Genomic DNA, 19,975 nt, shown 5'->3' with positions numbered 1-19,975 from the left:
CTTTGCGACCCTATGGACTATAGCCCACCAGGCTTCTCTGTCCATGGGGTTCTCCAGGCAAGATTACTGGAATGGGTTGCCAAGGCCATCTCCAGGGGATCTTCCCAAGCCAGGGATTGAACCTGTGTCTTTTATGTCACCTGCATTGGCAGGTGGGTTCTATGACTATATAAAGAATTGTTACATATCAAGAAAAAGAAAGTTCATTTTTTTAATGAATAAAAGGGCTTAACTGATATTTCAAAAATATTATCTACAGATGGCCAATTACCACATACAAAAGTGCTTAACATATTATCAAATTAAATCCATAATGTGATAGCAAATCTATCTGAAAAATCTAAAATTTAAAAGCCTGATGATGGAAGATTTGGCAAGTTTGTGGAGTAATTCTTATACTCTATTCATTGTAGTAAAAATTGATAGAACCATTTGGGAAAACTGTTTGACAGTATCTGCCGAGCTGACCATGTTTTTCCTATAACCTAGTAATCAGGGTTCCAAATATATACCCAATACAAAAATTAATACAACATTGTAAATCAGCTCTACTTCAATAAAATAAATTTTAATAATAAATGAATCAATAAATACCCAAGGGAATTAAGGAAATATGTCCACCAAAATACATCTGTAAGAATTTTCACAGCAGTATTATTCAGAATTTCCCCAAACTTGAAACCACCCAAATATCTCTCAACTGTAGAATGAATAAATATATTTGATATTTATACAAAAGAATTTTATAAAAACATAAGTATAAATTACAAATATATAAATTTATATACATATATGTATATACACATAAATAATATATATGTGTATATATACACCTTTATGTGTTTTTTAAAGTTATGCTCAAATAATAATGTGGATTGACTTCAAAGATACAAGGTTGAAACAAAGAAGGCTAACACAAAAGAGTATACTCTATTACTCTATTTACATAAAGTTCAAAAACAGTCATAGGTAATCAATAATAGTAGAACTGAAAGTCATAATTATTGATAGCCAGTTAGTGACTTGGAAAAGGGCATGAGGCAGGCTTCTGTGATATCAGACATATTCTTTTTTTTTAATTAAAAACAATTTTTGGCTGCACAGTGTACCATGTGAGATCCCAGTTCCCCAACCAGGGACCAAACTCATCCCTTGCATTGGAAGCACCGAGTCTTAGCCACTGGACCAACAGGGAAGTCCCTGTTCTTCATTTTCATCTGGGTGATGAGGACACGACTGTGTTCACTTTGTGACAATTCACTGGGCTATGCACTTAAGATCTATGTACTTTATGTAGTATATAGATTTTACTTCAAAAGAAAATTTAAAAAAAAAAAGAAAATTAACCCGAAAGTTTGCCTTTGAAAATTCTCATGAAGGTAAATGGAATCCAAGAGAGAATAGGGAGAGAAAGAAAACCATGTTTTGTTATTTTCTACGATTTGAATTTGTATAAAAATACCTTTTCCCAGAAGTATAATACAGATCTAGTGGGTGGGACATATTTCCTGACTATATAGTTGATCATAAGAAGGATAATCAAAGTAAGTAAAATGTATATTCTAAGGGTCAAATTACATCCCTTTCCCCTCAATCAGTTCCCCTCACCTCTTCCTTATATTAGCACCAAAAATGACGCAGTACGCTATGGTTAAAGGAACATAGGCTCCTTGAGTCAGGTAGACCTAGCTTTGAATCCCTGCTCGGCCACAAGCCAGCTGGCTGTGTGAGCTGACCCAAGCATTGTATCCTCTTTGAGCTTCGTGTCCTTCAACATTAAAATCAGGCTGATGAGTCCTCCCTCAAATACTTAGCCCCTAGTGCCCATTCAGTAAATGCTAGCCGTTGTTCTTCTTCTTCTTTTTTGGGCCATTGTTCTTTTTGTTATTACTGTTAAGTGTAGAGGTTTCTTCAGTTCAAAGTATGGAGATAGCTGTCTTGCAAAGACAGGCAGAGGAAAGGTGCTAGGATTGTGTCTGCTGCTGCTGCTTAGTCGCTTCAGTTGTGTCTGACTCTGTGCAACCCTATGGGTTGTAGCCTGCCCAGCTCCTCTGCTCTTGGAATTCTCCAGGCAAGAATACTAGAGTGGGTTGCCATGCCCTCCTCCAGGGGATCTTACCAACTCAGGGACTGAACCCAGGTCTCCTACATTGGAGGCAGATTCTTTACTTCTGAGCCAGGGAAGCCCCAGGATTGTGTCTACTATCCCCTAATCCCTACCTTTTTAAATTAAAAAAAAAATCATTCAATTTATCTAATGAAAAACATCTGCCAAAACAGTTCACCCATTTCTCCCACCCTCTACTCCCTGTCTCTTACAACTACCAATCTGTTCTCTGTACCTATGAACTTGTATCATATGAACTGTATTTATGAACTTGGCTTTTTTCCCTTAGATTCCACATATAAGAGAGATCATACAGGGACTTCCCTGGCAGTCTAGTGATTAAGACTCTGCATTTCCACTGCAGGGGGTGAGGTTTCATCCTTATGCAGAGAACTAAGTTCCTGCATGCCATGGTAAATGGCCAAAAAAGAAAAAAAGAGAGAGAGGGAGAGAGAGAGATCATACAGTAGTTTTCTTTCTCTGTTCGACTTATTTCACTTAGCATAATGCCTTTAAGGTCCATCCATGTTGTGGAAAATAAGAATCTACCCAATGACTGAATAATATTCCATTGCATATATATACCACAATTTCTTTACCAATTTAATCATTGATGGACACTTAGGTTGTTTTCCTATCTTGGTTATTGCAAAAAATGTTGCAATGAACAAAAGGGTGCTTGTATCTTTTCGAATTAGTGTTTTCATTTTCTTCAGATAAATTTCTTAAATATTTCCTATGTTCAAAGTTGTATGCTGGCCAGCATGGAAATGATGTGACCCCAGTGCTTAGAACACACCTTTTGACAGAAACAAGACATGTTCAGAAAGGATTGGTGAAAAGTAGGCATAGAGGTGGACTAGGTCTGAAAGATAGGGATAAAAGTTACATATGAGCTTGGTAGCAGTAGGGGTCTGGGACCAAATTGTAATGATAAAAGTCCATGCAAACTTCCAAATTCAGTTGAGAAATTGAGACAGCAGGAAGACTTTTGCAGCAAGAAAGGAATTTGGACTTGCCAGTTAATTCAGTAATTCCCTGAGTAATTACCAGGGATACCACTGTTGTCTAAGTGTGGGTGGTGTTCAGGTTGGAGCTTACAGACCTTTTAAGACACTTTCAAAGAAGGGGAGAAAAACAGGGCTGGCGAATGGTTTAGGAACAGGGCGAGCAAGGACTTCTGTGACCTGAGCGTTATCATCCGTAAGTGAGCAGTCAAAGCGACTTTCAACCTTAACACAGGGGTTGTCCTTAATCATTGACAACTGTTGGCTAAGACTTTTCTGATTATTTCATAACTTCTGATTATTTAATCTTCCATGATGAAGCTATCTGTTCCTTGTTATCAGTTTATCAGGTTGTAAGCCTTTCGAGCACCCACAAGGGGCAACAGAGAGCATTAAGTGTTCCCAAGGGCTTCCCGAGTGGTTCAACTGGTAAAGAACCTGCCTGCAATGTGGGAGACAGGGGTTCGATCCTCGGGTTGGGAAGATCCCCTGGAGAAGGAAATTGCAACCCACTCCAGTACTCTTGCCTGGAGAATTCCATGGACAGAAGAGTGGGACAGGCTGCAGTCCATGGAATCGCAGAGTCGGACATGACTGTGTGACTAACTTTCACTTTTTTTCACTTTAGGCTCAACAAACCCAATCTTTGGGGGTCTTTTAAGAAACTGCACTCCATGCCAATATGAAACCTTCATTCAGTAACTAGAGTTAAGGGGAGATCAATTGCTTGGAAGAGGAAGTAAAGAGACTGTGCACAGGGAGACCTACCTTCTTTTATGGCCTAACCCTCACTCTTTCCTGGCTCTTTCCTGGACTCCTAGGAATCATGCTATTGGCTGGGGACAGAGTGATCCACGTTCATAACAGATCCCATCACACTACTGTCTATCTGCTTCCTGGCCCTTGACTTTTCGTTTAAATGAAGTTGGATCTAATTTCTTTATGGCTGACTCACAACATAAAGCATTTATTTATGATTCTGTACCCCCCCATGAAAAATAAACAAGAAAAACACATCATTCATTCATTCATTAGACATTTGTGCAGAATCTACTATTGTAGAATTCTTTCAGACAAGATGACAATGTGGGGTAATTGTTATTGGACTGGCAGGAAACCAAGCAGCATTAACAACAAACAAGTGAAAAAAAACTTTTCACTGGCAAACTAGGTGGCAAAATCAATACACACAAGCCTAAGTATTTATATTCTCCCATTTCAGTATAAAAACAAATGCCTTGATCACAAATTTATGGGATTTAAACTACAAACAAGAGCGTGTCACTTAACTGACACTGCATTAGTCCTCTTTCATAGGCCAGCAATGTGTGTAAGTGAGACAGCTTCTCATCAGACATGATCAGCTGCCTGGCATGTCCATAGCTCAGCTGGAGAAGAAAATGTCTTTCAAGAACAACCTGTGCATCTAAGTTTTGGATAAACATAGAACAGAAAACATCACTGTGCTTTTAACAGAAATTGTTGGGGAAAGGAAAATGTACTGCACACATTTCTGGAGAAATTACCAGAGTAACTATTAGAGGAGTGTTATTAAAATGTGTCCTGCAGGGTCCTGGAGCACAGCCATTCCCAATTAGATGTTGCCTTTATCAGAAACCTGCCCCTTCCCTTCATAGAGAAAATAATTGGCACCTTAGGAGAATCTGTGACAACATCAGCAATTTCATTTGCTTGGTAGTGGTATTTTTTCCCTCCTCCTTTTCTTCCTCTTCCCCCCCCGCCCAAGATATAATTCACATGCCACATACCATTTTTAAATGTACAGTTCATTGCTTTTTAGTGTATTCACAAAGTTGTGCAACCTTGACCTCTAATTAACTTTCTGTCTCTATGGATTTGTCTATCCTGGATATTTCAAATGAATGGAATTATCCATATGGGGCCTTTTGTGTCTGGCTTCTTTGATTTAACATCATTTTTTCAAGGTTCATCTATGTTGTGGTATGGATCAGTACTGCATTCCTTTTATGGCTGATTGATATTCCATTTTACTGATATACTACACTTTATCAATGTATCAATGGACACAGATTATTTCCACATTTTGGCTATTATACATAATGTTACTATGAACATTCATAGACAAGTCTTGTGAGATTGTATATTTTATTTCTCTTGGATGCATACCTAGAAGTGGAATTGCTAGGTCATATAGTAAATATGTTTAACTTTTTGAGGAACTGTCAAATGGTTTTCCAAATGAGCTGCACCATTTTGCTTCACACCAGCAATGTATGAGGTTTCAAATTTTCTCCATATCCTTACCAATACTTGTTATCATCCTTCTTTTTGTTTATTGCCATCTTAGTGGGTGTGAAGTGGTATTTCACTGTGGTTTTGATTTGCATTTCGCTAATGAGTAACAACATTATTAGATATGAAGGAAGCTTAAATACATATTACCAAGTGAAAGAAGTCAATGTTAAGAGGTTACATAATGTATAATTGCAACTATCTGACATTTTGGAAAAGGTGACAGTAAAAAACATCAGTAGTTGCCAGGGATTGGGGCAGGGGTGAGAGGAAGATAGATGAACAGGCAGAGTACAGTGGAGTTTTAGGGCAGTGAAAATACTCTGTGGGCTTCTCAGGTGGCTCAGTGGGTAAAGAATCCACCTGCAAGGCAAGAGACCCAGGTTCGATCCCTGAATCGGGAAGATCCCCTGGGGGAGGGCATGACAACCTCACTCCAGTATTCTTGCTTGGAGAACCCCATGGACAGAGGAGCCTGGTGGACTATATAGTCCATAGGGTTGCAAAGAGCTGGACGTAACTGAAACAACTGAGCACCCAGGCACAAATACTCTGTATCATTCTATAATGGTGGACACATATTATCCATTTATCTAAACTCATAAAATGTACAATATCAAGAGTGAATGGTAATATAAACTATGTATTTGGATGATTCTATTTCAGTGTCAGTTCATCATTTGTAACAAATGTACCACTCTGGTGGGGGAAGTAAATAATGGGAGAAGATATGCATACATGGAGGTAGGAGGTATATGGGAAACCTCTGTACCTACTGCTTAGTATTGCTGTGAACATAAAATGGATCTAAAATATAAAGTCTATTTTAAAAAACAGAAAGCAGGGCTTCCCTGGTAGTTTAGTGGTAAAGAATCTGCCTACCAATGCAGGAGACACAGGTTCAATTCTTGATCCAGGAAGACTCCACATGCCTCAGAGCAACTTTTGAGCTTGTGCTCTAGAGCCCGAGAGCCACAACTACTGAGCCCACATACTACAATTACTGAAATTCGAGCACCTAGGTCCTGTGCTTCACAACAAGAGAAGCCACTGCAATGAAAAGCCTATGCACTGCAACTAGAGAATGGCCACCACTTGACAGAACTAGAGAAAACCCCATGCAGGGACAAAGACCCAGCACAGCCAAAACAAAGACCTTGTTAAAAAAAAAAATCAAGATAATGCAAGAGGTACTTAGGGAATAGTGCTAGCAAACATGTATATGCCTCACATTCAATTATAATAATTGTATTTTTAATGTATTAACTTTTGTATTCTTGACTCAGCTCCTAAATTATAAAGACCTTGAAACTATAAAAACCTTGATAAACCATGGTTTCTTTTTTATGTTACATTTAAGCTCTAGCACAATGAATATAATAGACTTTCAATATATACTTTTACCAAAAAAAGAAAAGAGAATAGATAATGTCTCAAATGGACAAATCAAGAAGCAATAATATGCATATAATATTATTTGGAAATATCATGGTAAATACAGTCAAGATTTGTTTAAATATTTTGAAAGTGGTGGTCTTTTGAAAATGAAAACAGCACCCCAAATGACATATTTTAAAAAACCCAACAAATGAAGCCTTGTTTTGAATGAAATTGATAAACTCTTCAATATATTAACTATTATAGGCCCCTTGGTTCTTCTGACTCCTCTTGTTTTCAAAAAATATTTTTGAGTATTTTACCTGGTTTCTATTTCTTCTCCTGTTTTCAAAATGCAAGCAACTTTTCAAATATGTTATCAAGCTTTTTAAAATTAATTTTTACTGGAGTGTAGTTTATTAATAATGTATTAGTTTCTGCTGTACAGCCAAGTACATCACTTATACATATATGCACTTTTTTTAGATTCCATTCACATATAGGCCATTTTGAAATGAGTTTACTCTTTAAAAAATCTTAAGAATTTTCTTTTGTTTTTTCCATTATGTCTTATTTAATTTAAATTTATTTTTTGGACAATAATTGCTTTACAATATTGTGCTGGTTTCTGCCATATGTCAACATGAATCAGCCACAGGTACACATATGTCCCCTCCCTCTTGAACCTCCCTCCCAGTCCCACCCCATCCCAAACCTTTAGGTTGTCACAGAGCACTGGATTTGAGCTCCCTGTATCACACGGCAAATTCATGGATCTCAAAACTACTCCTGAAGAGGTTTACGGGAGAAATCTTAGATCGTACCAGGTATATCTGGTTAACTTCTGTCTGGGAGTTCCTTACTCCCTTTGTCTCTTCCTGAAAGCAATTTTTTAAAAGTAAATGGCCAAAGTCATATCCCCAAAGTTTCCAGGTCTCATGGTCTTCTATTCAAAACATTCTAAATCATTTAAAAGATTAAAAAGAGTCTAAGTGTCCATCAGTAAGGGCTTGGTTAAATTATGGTGCATCTACCCAATGTTAAATTTCAAATTCAACTACTTCCTTTCACCATCTTTCTAAAATAACAACAGGAATACAATTAGTGAGATATAAGTAGTGTACTCAATTTTTCATCATTTTTCAAATTGATTAGAGTAAAAATGTTTGACCTAAATACAAAAAGGACAGTGGATAAATTAAGTAGTAATGGTGACTAATTAACCAAAATTCATATATATTTTCTGTTGTTTTCAGTTGCCTAATTCTATTTGTGATTAGACCAATAATTAAATTTACTTTTATTCCCTGAGAAGACACCAAATGATCATGGAACATATGAATAACAGAGATGCAAGTGTGAGATTAAACTGGCTGGTGACTAATCCATGAAGTAAAAAATTTACATGCTGAGAGTTAATAATCAATTTTCTATGAAACACATCCTCAGTTCCTCGACAAGTTAGAGTTGCCACATGACCTAGCAATTCTCCTTCTAGAGAAACGAGAGCATACGTCCTCATAGAAACCTGTACATGAATGTTCATAGCAGCATTATTCATAATAGCCAAAAAAGTGGAAACTATACAATGTTCACAACAGATGAACAGATGAACAAAAAGTGATATATCCATACACTGGAGATATTACTCAGCCATAAAAAGAATGAAGTACTAATACATGCTACAATCTAGATGAGCCTCGAAAACATGTGCAGTGAAAGAAAACAATGTTTCCATTGACATAACATATCCAGAATAGGCAAATCAGTAGAGACAAAGAAGATTGGTATTTGCTTGGAGGTAGGGGATAGGGAAATGGAAAACTACTGCTTAATCAGTACAAGTTTTGCTTTTGGGATGATGAAAATGTTCTAAAATTAGATGGTGGTGATGGACTGCAAGGAGATCCGATCAGTCCATCCTAAAGGAGATCAGTCCTAGGTGTTCATTGAAAGGACTGATGCTGAAGCTGAAACTCCAATACTTTGGCCACCTCATGCAAAGAGTTGACTCACTGGAAAAGACCCTGATGCTGGGAGGGATTAGGGGCAGGAGGAGAAGGGGACGACAGAGGATGAGATGGCTGGATGGCATCACCGACTCAGTGGACATGAGTTTGAGTAAACTCCGGGAGTTGGTGATGGACAGGGAGGCCTGGCGTGCTGCGATTCATGGGGTCGCAAAGAGTCAGACATGACTGAGCGACTGAACTGAACTGAACTGGTGTTTGCACAAGCCTATGAATATAGTAAAAATCACTGGATTGTACATATTAAATGAGCGAATTATATGTATTGGAAAGTTATATGAATAAAACTGTCAACAAAAAAGAAAGCAGCAATTAGGACAGATAAGGGGAGGGTAGCAGGTCTCCCTGGCAGATTCAGGTGAACACAACTAGATGTGAAGTCCCTCGAGTTTCTGTTCTCAGACTCTTGGGTTTTGGAAGGAGCCACAGCTGTGGTTTGCCAAGCACCTGAAAGGCTCCAATCAGTCACAGACCTAGAGAAACATCATGAGCTGAGAGAAGCAGGATTCTTGATCTGCATAGCAGTTAGCCGGATCTCCAGCTACCTATGCCTATGCGTGAATGTAATCACTTATATGGCAGGGAACACCAGCCACTTGGGGGAAATGGAAGTCAGAGGCCCAAGCAAGTACCACTTGGAAGAAGAACACAACAGAAGGTGGGTGGGAAGCCAGCTCTCCCTTGAGATGCCCATGGAATACACGAGGAGACTGTCAACAGCCAGTTCTGATAGAGATCAATATATGCTAACTACAAAATCATTCCAAAAAAGGAAAAAAGATACATGAACATTTTATCCTATCTTAAAACCTGTACACTTGCTCACCAATCTATTGATTTAAGGCCAATATTTTTTCCCCCGAACATGAATATGCTGATGGGCTTTTCTCCTGATCCTTCTTGTTTAAACAGCACATTTATGCAGCAAAATAAATAAAGGACTTAGAGATATGGGTAGTGAAATCTGAGAGCAGAATATTTCTAGATTTTCATATGTTTTCCCATCTTTACTGATATCTCAACCACAACTAAACTGACAATGATATTTTAGCTATTTGAGTCTTTTAACAGTTTCTATAATCATTAAACTTAGCTTTTATAAAATGTTTTTACAGCCATATCTATTCAATTTATGTAATATTTAGTTATAATTACAATAAATAGTGTTATTAGGGGTTAGGGGACTGCTTTGGTCTGAATCTGTCCCTCCAAAATTCATGTATTGACATTCTTACCCCTAAGGTGATGATATTAGGAGGTGACTATGTCATGAGGTTGGAACCCTCTTGAATGAAATTAGTGCTCTTATACAAGGAGCTCCCACTCCAGTATTCTGGCCTAGAGAATTCCATGGACTATATAGTCCATGGGGTCTCAAAGAGTTGGACACAACTGAGTGACTTTCACTCACAAGGAGCTCCAGAGAGCTCACTCACCCCTTTCACCATGTGAGGATACAGTGAGAAGCTAGCAGTCTGCAACCTAGAAAAGGGCCTTCAATAGAATGAGACTGTTCTGGCTCATTCACATTGGACTTCCAATTTCCAGAAGTGTGAGGAAAAATTCATTGTTTATAAGCCACCCAATCTGTGATATTTTGTTATAGCAGCCTGAATGATCCAAAAGAGGGACAGACTGAACTGACTTGTGGAAGGTATACCACCCCAGTGGATGAGGTGGGAGTGCTCAGGGTTGACCGGTGGGAAGCCTTCCACAGGCAGGTGACTCCTGTAGGCGACAATTCAGGCATTAGTGAGCACATCCACAGAGGCTGGAAAGTATCTGTGAGTTCAGCTAGTCAGATTAGTGGAGGTTGTCTAAGAGGCCTTTTGTTGTACCCAGTTCACCTCTTGGCCACAGTCAGTCTTAATAGAGCCCTGCTCCTGAGTGATTGGACCCCACTCTGAAGGTTGTTTTGAACCTTGATTTTATCTGTCACTCTAGGTCTGAGGTGTGACATGCTAGCTTTCAGATGCTTCCAATGACCCCCATCTCCTGGCATTCACACCTTGTGTAATTGTCTCCCTTCAAGTGTGGTCTGAAACTTGCTTTTAACCAGTAGAATGTGGCAGGGGTTACGGGTGTCACTTCCATGATTATGTTATGTAAAATGGTAACCTCTGTCTTGCTAAGCTGACTCTGTTGCTGTCTCAGCACTTTGGTGAAGCAGGCAGCCATATTAGGGAAGCCTAGGTGACAAGAAAATGAGGTGAGTGTCTGGCCAGCAGATAGCCAGGAACTGAGTCCCTCAGTCCAACAGAGACCACAAGAAAATAAACCCTGACAGCAAACTGGGATATTTTAGGAATGGATCCTTCCCCAGTTGAGTCTCAGAAGAGGCCCCAGCACCAGTGAACACTTTGATTGCACCTTGTGAGAGACCTTGAAGCAAAGGACTCAGCTAAACCAAGCCTGGATTCCTGGAACTATGAGATAATTAATATATGTGTTGTTTTAATTTAAGCTGTCTTTTTTTTTTTTTTTGGTGAGGGGTACTACTCTACACGGCATATAGGATCTTAGTTCACCGACCATGGATTGAACCCCTGCCCCCTGCTGGACTGCCAGGGAAGTCCTTTAAGCTGCTTTTGAAAAATGTAGACTTAGGGCTTCCCTGATGGACCAGTGGTGAAGATCTGTCTTGCAATGCAAAGGACACTGGTTCTATCCCTAGTCTGGGAAGATCTCACATGCTATGAGGCAACTAAACCCATGTGCCACAAGTACTGAAGCCCGTGTGCCTAGAGCCTGTGCTCTGCAACAAGAAGTCACCGCAATGAGAAGTCACCACAATGAGAAGCCCATGAGCTACAAATAGAGAAAGCCTGCTTGCAGCAATGAAGACCCAGTTCAACCAAAGATAAAACAAAGAAAGAATACAGGATTAAATACCAATACTGCCTTGTTGAGAATATTTGATTTTACATTTTCCTCAAGGAGATTAATATTGTTATAGATACCAGTAAACAAACACAACATGGCAAATACCTCTTTCAAAATAGTTTTTACAAGCTGAAGTATTTATTGGTGAAATGATATGCTGTCTAGGATTTGTTTAAAATTGTCCTGTAGGAGTTGGGTAAGGAAGAATGGAGGGAATATATTTGACACAAGTTGGGCTATGTGCTAGTTGAAGCTGAGTGGTGTATCTGTGGGGGTTCATTATATTATTGTTTACTTTTCTGTATGTTTGAAATTTTCCATAATAAAACTGAAACAATTTATATAATGTCACACTGTTCAGCAAAGGTAACAATAGTTAAACAACTAGTATTTCAGAAGCTATTATAATCTATGTATAAATACTGTACAAAGTAAGGAAATATTGTGATTCAAAGTAGGTGGTATGGATACTTTTATACTTGATTTGAGATATCGTTTTTCAAGTACATGCAAGTTATGACATTGTTAATTATTCAGTTTTGGAGAGGGAGGGCATCCGAGACTATAGCTTTCTAAATGTATCTTGGTTATTTAAGCTTTGTGTAATCATTGCCATATTAATTGGCAATGACTTTGTATAGAAAATTTAATTAGAAAATTTTAAGCAGAAAAAGTTACGAATATATTGACTGTAACATAGGTTGACTGTCTCCCTATATATGTGTATTTCGCTTTTCATATACATATATAGTAGCATAAATAAAACTGAAATCATACGTAAAAAAGAAAAAAGTTTCTATGTAAAGTTCTATGAAACTTGGGGAAAGCGTCAAGTGAAAAAAAGTAGTTCAGTTCTTCTCTTGGAAACAGAACATTTAATAGAATGGGAACAAATGAGGCCTTCTATTTAGCAATAAACATCTCTTTTTATTTATTTTTTTTATTTATTTTTTCAGTGGGTTTTGTCATACATTGACATGAATCAGCAATAGATTTACACATATTCCCCATCCCGATCCCCCCTCCCACCTCCCTCTCCACCCGATTCCTCTGGGTCTTCCCAGTGCACCAGGCCCGAGCACTTGTCTCATGCATCCCACCTGGGCTGGTGACCTGTTTCACTATAGATAATATACATGCTGTTCTTTCGCAACATCCCACCCTCACCTTCTCCCACAGAGTTCAAAAGTCTGTTCTGTACTTCTGTGTCTCTTTTTCTGTTTTGCATGTAGGGTTGTCGTTACCATCTTTCTAAATTCCATATATATGTATTAGTATGCTGTAATGTTCTTTATCTTTCTGGCTTACTTCACTCTGTATAATGGGCTCCAGTTTCATCCATCTCATTAGAACTGGTTCAAATGAATTCTTTTTAACGGCTGAGTAATATTCCATGGTGTATATGTACCACAGCTTCCTTATCCATTCATCTGCTAATGGGCACCTAGGTTGCTTCCATGTCCTGGCTATTATAAACAGTGCTGCGATGAACATTGGGGTGCACGTGTCTCTTTCAGATCTGGTTTCCTCAGTGTGTATGCCCAGAAGTGGGATTGCTGGGTCATATGGCAGTTCTATTTCCAGTTTTTTAAGAAATCTCCACACTGTTTTCCATAGCGGCTATACTAGTTTGCATTCCCACCAACAGTGTAAGAGGGTTCCCTTTTCTCCACACCCTCTCCAGCATTTATTGCTTGTAGACTTTTGGATAGCAGCCATCCTGACTGGCGTGTAATGGTACCTCATTGTGGTTTTGATTTGCATTTCTCTAATAATGAGTGATGTTGAGCATCTTTTCATCTGTTTGTTAGCCATCTGTATGTCTTCTTTGGAGAAATGTCTGTTTAGTTCTTTGGCCCATTTTTTGATTGGGTCATTTATTTTTCTGGAATTGAGCTGCAGGAGTTGCTTGTATATTTTTGAGATTAATCCTTTGTCTGTTTCTTCATTTGCTATTATTTTCTCCCAATCTGAGGGTTGTCTTTTCACCTTACTTATAGTTTCCTTTGTAGTGCAAAAGCTTTTAAGTTTCATTAGGTCCCATTTGTTTAGTTTTGCTTTTATTTCCAATATTCTGGGAGGTGGGTCATAGAGGATCTTGCTGTGATTTATGTCGGAGAGTGTTTTGCCTAAGTTCTCCTCTAGGAGTTTTATAGTTTCTGGTCTTACATTTAGATCTTTAACCCATTTTGAGTTTATTTTTGTGTATGGTGTTAGAAAGTGTTCTAGTTTCATTCTTTTACAAGTGGTTGACCAGCTTTCCCAGCACCACTTGTTAAAGAGGTTGTCTTTTTTCCATTGTATATCCTTGCCTCATTTGTCAAAGATAAGGTGTCCATAAGTTCGTGGAATCATCTCTGGGCTTTCTATTCTGTTCCATTGATCTATATTTCTGTCTTTGTGCCAGTACCATACTGTCTTGATGACTGTGGCTTTGTAGTAGAGTCTGAAGTCAGGCAGGTTGATTCCTCCAGTTCCATTCTTCTTTCTCAAGATTACTTTGGCTATTCGAGGTTTTTTTTTTTTTTTTTTTTAGATATTTATTTATTTTTTTTAACTCATATAATATTATGTTTACAATAGATAACATTTATCTTAGCTCTACTTTTACAATTTATTTTTTTTTAAATTTTTTTATTAGTTGGAGGCTAATTACTTCACAACATTTCAGTGGGTTTTGTCATACATTGATATGAATCAGCCATAGATTTACATGTATTTCCCATCCCGATCCCCCCTCCCACCTCCCTCTCCACCCGATTCCTCTGGGTCTTCCCAGTGCACCAGGCCTGAGCACTTGTCTCATGCATCCCACCTGGGTTGGCGATCTGTTTCACCATGGATAGTATACATGCTGTTCTTTTGAAACATCCCACCCTCACCTTCTCCCACAGAGTTCAAAAGTCTGTTCTGTATTTCTGTGTCTCTTTTTCTATTTTGCATATAGGGTTATCGTTAGCATCTTTCTAAATTCCATATATATGTGTTAGTATGCTGTAATGTTCTTTATCTTTCTGGCTTACTTCACTCTGTATAATGGGCTCCAGTTTCATCCATCTCATTAGGACTGATTCAAATGAATTCTTTTTAACGGCTGAGTAATATTCCATGGTGTATATGTACCACAGCTTCCTTATCCATTCATCTGCTGATGGGCATCTAGATTGCTTCCATGTCCTGGCTATTATAAACAGTGCTGCGATGAACATTGGGGTGCACGTGTCTCTTTCAGATCTGGTTTCCTCAGTGTGTATGCCCAGAAGTGGGATTGCTGGGTCATATGGCAGTTCTATTTCCAGTTTTTTAAGAAATCTCCACACTGTTTTCCATAGCGGCTATACTAGTTTGCATTCCCACCAACAGTGTAAGAGGGTTCCCTTTTCTCCACACCCTCTCCAGCATTTATTGCTTGTAGACTTTTGGATAGCAGCCATCCTGACTGGCGTGTAATGGTACCTCATTGTGGTTTTGATTTGCATTTCTCTAATAATGAGTGATGTTGAGCATCTTTTCATCTGTTTGTTAGCCATCTGTATGTCTTCTTTGGAGAAATGTCTGTTTAGTTCTTTGGCCCATTTTTTGATTGGGTCATTTATTTTTCTGGAATTGAGCTGCAGGAGTTGCTTGTATATTTTTGAGATTAATCCTTTGTCTGTTTCTTCATTTGCTATTATTTTCTCCCAATCTGAGGGCTGTCTTTTCACCTTACTTATAGTTTCCTTTGTAGTGCAAAAGCTTTTAAGTTTCATTAGGTCCCATTTGTTTAGTTTTGCTTTTATTTCCAATATTCTGGGAGGTGGGTCATAGAGGATCTTGCTGTGATTTATGTCGGAGAGTGTTTTGCCTATGTTCTCCTCTAGGAGTTTTATAGTTTCTGGTCTTACATTTAGATCTTTAATCCATTTTGAGTTTATTTTTGTGTATGGTGTTAGAAAGTGTTCTAGTTTCATTCTTTTACAAGTGGTTGACCAGCTTTCCCAGCACCACTTGTTAAAGAGGTTGTGTTTTTTCCATTGTATATCCTTGCCTCCTTTGTCAAAGATAAGGTGTCCATAGGTTCGTGGATTTATCTCTGGGCTTTCTATTCTGTTCCATTGATCTATATTTCTGTCTTTGTGCCAGTACCATACTGTCTTGATGACTGTGGCTTTGTAGTCTGAAGTCAGGCAGGTTGATTCCTCCAGTTCCATTCTTCCTTCTCAAGTTTACTTTGGCTATTCGAGGTTTTTTGTATTTCCATACAAATTGTGAAATTCTTTGGTCTAGTTCTGTGAAAAATACCGTTGGTAGCTTGATAGGGATTGCATTGAATCTATAGATTGCTTTGGGTAGAATAGCCATTTTGACAATATTGATTCTTCCAATCCATGAACACGGTATGTTTCTCCATCTGTTTGTGTCCTCTTTGATTTCTTTCATCAGTGTTTTATAGTTTTCTATGTATAGGTCTTTTGTTTCTTTAGGTAGATATATTCCTAAGTATTTTATTCTTTTTGTTGCAATGGTGAATGGTATTGTTTCCTTAATTTCTCTTTCTGTTTTCTCATTGTTAGTATATAGGAATGCAAGGGATTTCTGCGTGTTAATTTTATATCCTGCAACTTTACTATATTCATTGATTAGCTCTAGTAATTTTCTGGAAGAGTCTTTAGGGTTTTCTATGTAGAGGATCATGTCATCTACAAACAGCGAGAGTTTCACTTCTTCTTTTCCTATCTGGATTCCTTTTACTTCTTTTTCTGCTCTGATTGCTGTGGCCAAAACTTCCAACACTATGTTGAATAGTAGTGGTGAGAGTGGGCACCCTTGTCTTGTTCCTGATGTCAGGGGAAATGCTTTCAATTTTTCACCATTGAGGGTGATGCTTTTTGTGGGTTTGTCATATATAGCTTTTATTATGTTGAGGTATGTTCCTTCTATTCCTGCTTTCTGAAGAGTTTTAATCATGAATGGGTGTTGAATTTTGTCAAAGGCTTTCTCTGCATCTATTGAGATAATCATATGGTGTTTATCTTTCAATTTGTTAATGTGGTGTATTACATTGATTGATTTGCAGATATTAAAGAATCCTTGCATTCCTGGGATAAAGCCCACTTGGTCGTGGTGTATGATTTTTTTAATATGTTGTTGGATTCTGTTTGCTAGAATTTTGTTAAGGATTTTTGCATCTATGTTCATCAGTGATATTGGCCTGTAGTTTTCTTTTTTGGTGGCATCTTTGTCTGGTTTTGGAATTAGGGTGATGGTGGCCTCATAGAATGAGTTTGGAAGTTTACCTTCCTCTGCAATTTTCTGGAAGAGTTTGAGTAAGATAGGTGTTAGCTCTTCTCCAAATTTTTGGTAGAATTCAGCTGTGAAGCCATCTGGTCCTGGGCTTTTGTTTGCTGGAAGATTTTTGATTACAGTTTCGATTTCCTTGCTTGTGATGGGTCTGTTAAGATCTTCTATTTCTTCCTGGTTCAGTTTTGGGAGGTAATACTTTTCTAAGAATTTGTCCATTTCTTCCAAATTGTCCATTTTATTGGCATAGAGCTGCTGGTAGTAGTCTCTTATGATCCTTTGTATTTCAGTGTTGTCTGTTGTGATCTCTCCATTTTCATTTCTAATTTTGTTAATTTGGTTCTTCTCTCTTTGCTTCTTAATGAGTCTTGCTAATGGTTTGTCAATTTTGTTTATTTTTTCAAAAAATCAGCTTTTAGCTTTCTTGATTTTTGCTATGGTCTCTTTAGTTTCTTTTGCATTTATTTCTGCCCTAATTTTTAAGATTTCTTTCCTTCTGCTAACCCTGGGGTTCTTCATTTCTTCCTTCTCTAATTGCTTTAGGTGTAGAGTTAGGTTATTTATTTGGCTTTATTCTTATTTCTTGATGTAAGCCTGTAATGCTATGAACCTTCCCCTTAGCACTGCTTTTACAGTATCCCATAGGTTTTGGGTTGTTGTGTTTTCATTTTCATTCATTTCTATGCATATTTTGATTTCTTTTTTGATTTCTTCTATGATTTGTTGGTTATTCAGAAGCGTGTTATTTAGCCTCCATATGTTTGAATTTTTAACAATTTTTTTCCTGTAATTGAGATCTAATCTTACTGCACTGTGGTCAGAAAAGATGACTGGAATGATTTCAATTTTTTTTGAATTTTCCAAGACCAGATTTATGGCCCAGGATGTGATCTATTCTGGAGAAGGTTCCGTGTGCACTTGAGAAAAAGGTGAAGTTGATTGTTTTGGGGTGAAATGTCCTATAGATATCAATTAGGTCTAGCTGGTCCATTGTGTCATTTAAGGTTTGTGTTTCCTTGTTAATTTTCTGTTTAGTTGATCTATCCATAGTTGTGAGTGGGGTATTAAAGTCTCCCACTATTATTGTGTTACTATTAATTTCCTCTTTCATACTCGTTAGCATTTGCCTTACATATTGCGGTGCTCCTATGTTGGGTGCATATATATTTATAATTGTTATATCTTCTTCTTTGATTGATCCTTTGATCATTATGTAGTGTCCTTCTTTGTCTCTTTTCACATCCTTTATTTGAAAGTCTATTTTATCTGCTATGAGTATTGCGACTCCTGCTTTCTTTTGGTCTCCGTTTGCGTGAAATATTTTTTTCCAGCCCTTGACTTTTAGTCTGTATGTGTCTCTTGCTTTGAGGTGGGTCTCTTGTAGACAGCATATATAGGGGTCTTGTTTTTGTATCCATTCAGCCAATCTTTGTCTTTTGGTTGGGGCATTCAACCCATTTACATTTAAGGTAATTATTGATAGGTGTGGTCCCGTTGCCATTTATTTTGTTGTTTTGGGTTCACGTTTATACAACCTTTCTGCATTTCTTATCTAGAGAAGATCCTTCAGCATTTGTTGTAGAGCTGGTTTGGTGGTGCTGAATTCTCTCAGCTTTTGCTTGTCTGTAAAGCTTTTGAATTCTCCTTCATATCTGAATGAGATCCTTGCTGGGTACAGTAATCTAGGTTGTAGGTTATTCTCTTTCATTACTTTCAGTATGTCCTGCCATTCCCTTCTGGCCTGGAGGGTTTCTATTGATAGATCAGCTGTTATCCTTATGGGAATCCCTTTGTGTGTTATTTGTTGTTTCTCCCTTGCTGCTTTTAATATTTGTTCTTTGTGTTTAATCTTTGTTAATTTGATTAATATGTGTCTTGGGGTGTTTCGCCTTGGGTTTATCCTGTTTAGGACTCTCTGGGTTTCTTGGACTTGGGTGGCTATTTCCTTCCCCATTTTAGGGAAGTTTTCAGCTATTATCTCCTCGAGTATTTTCTCATGGCCTTTCTTTTTGTCTTCTTCTTCTGGGACTCCTATGATTCGAATGTTGGGTCGTTTCACATTGTCCCAGAGGTCCCTGAGGTTGTCCTCATTTCTTTTGATCCTTTTTTCTTTTTTCCTCTCTGCTTCATTTATTTCCACCATTTTATCTTCTATCTAACTTATCCTATCTTCTGTCTCCGTTATTCTACTCTTGGTTCCCTCTAGAGTGTTTTTGATCTCATTCATTGCATTATTCATTTTTAATTGACTCTTTTTTATTTCTTCTAGGTCTTTATTAAACATTTCTTGCATCTTTTCAATCTTTGTCTCCTGGCTATCTATCTATAACTCCATTTTGTTTTCAAGATTTTGGATCATTTTTATTATCATTATTCTAAATTCTTTTTCAGGTAGATTCCCTATCTCCTCCTCTTTTGTTTGACTTGGTGGGCATTTTTCATGTTCCTTTACCTGTTGGGTATTTCTTTGCCTTTTCATCTTGTTTAGATTGCTGTGTCTGGACTGGGCTTTCTGTATTCTGGAGGTCTGTTGTTCCTTTTTATTGTGGAGGTTTTACCCAGTGGGTGGGGTTAGACGATTGGCTTGTCAAGGTTTCCTGGTTAGGAAAGTTTGCGTCGGTGTTCTGGTGAGTGGAACTTGATTTCTTCTCTCTGAAGAGCAATGGAGTGCTCAGTAATGAGTTTTGAGATGGGTCTATGTGTTAGGTGTCACCTTGGGCAGCCTGTATGTTGACATTTAGGGCTATGTTCCTGCGTTGCTGGAGAATTTGCTTGGTGTGTCTTGCTCTAAAACTTATTGGCTCTTGGGTGGTGGTTGGTTTCAGTGTAGGTATGGAGGCTTTTGGACGGTCACTTATTACTTAAAGTTCCATGTAGTCAGGAGTTTTTTGGTGTTCTCAGGTTTTGGGCTTAAGTCTCCTGCCTCTGGATTTTAGTTTTATTCTTCCTGTAGTCTCAGGACTTCTCCAACTATACAGCACTGATAATAAAACTTCTAGGTTAATGGCAAAAAGATT

The sequence above is a fragment of the Dama dama genome, chromosome X (genome assembly GCF_033118175.1).
Source record: "Dama dama isolate Ldn47 chromosome X, ASM3311817v1, whole genome shotgun sequence".
Lineage (NCBI taxonomy): Eukaryota > Metazoa > Chordata > Mammalia > Artiodactyla > Cervidae > Dama > Dama dama.
Note: the sequence above shows the minus strand (reverse complement) of the source record.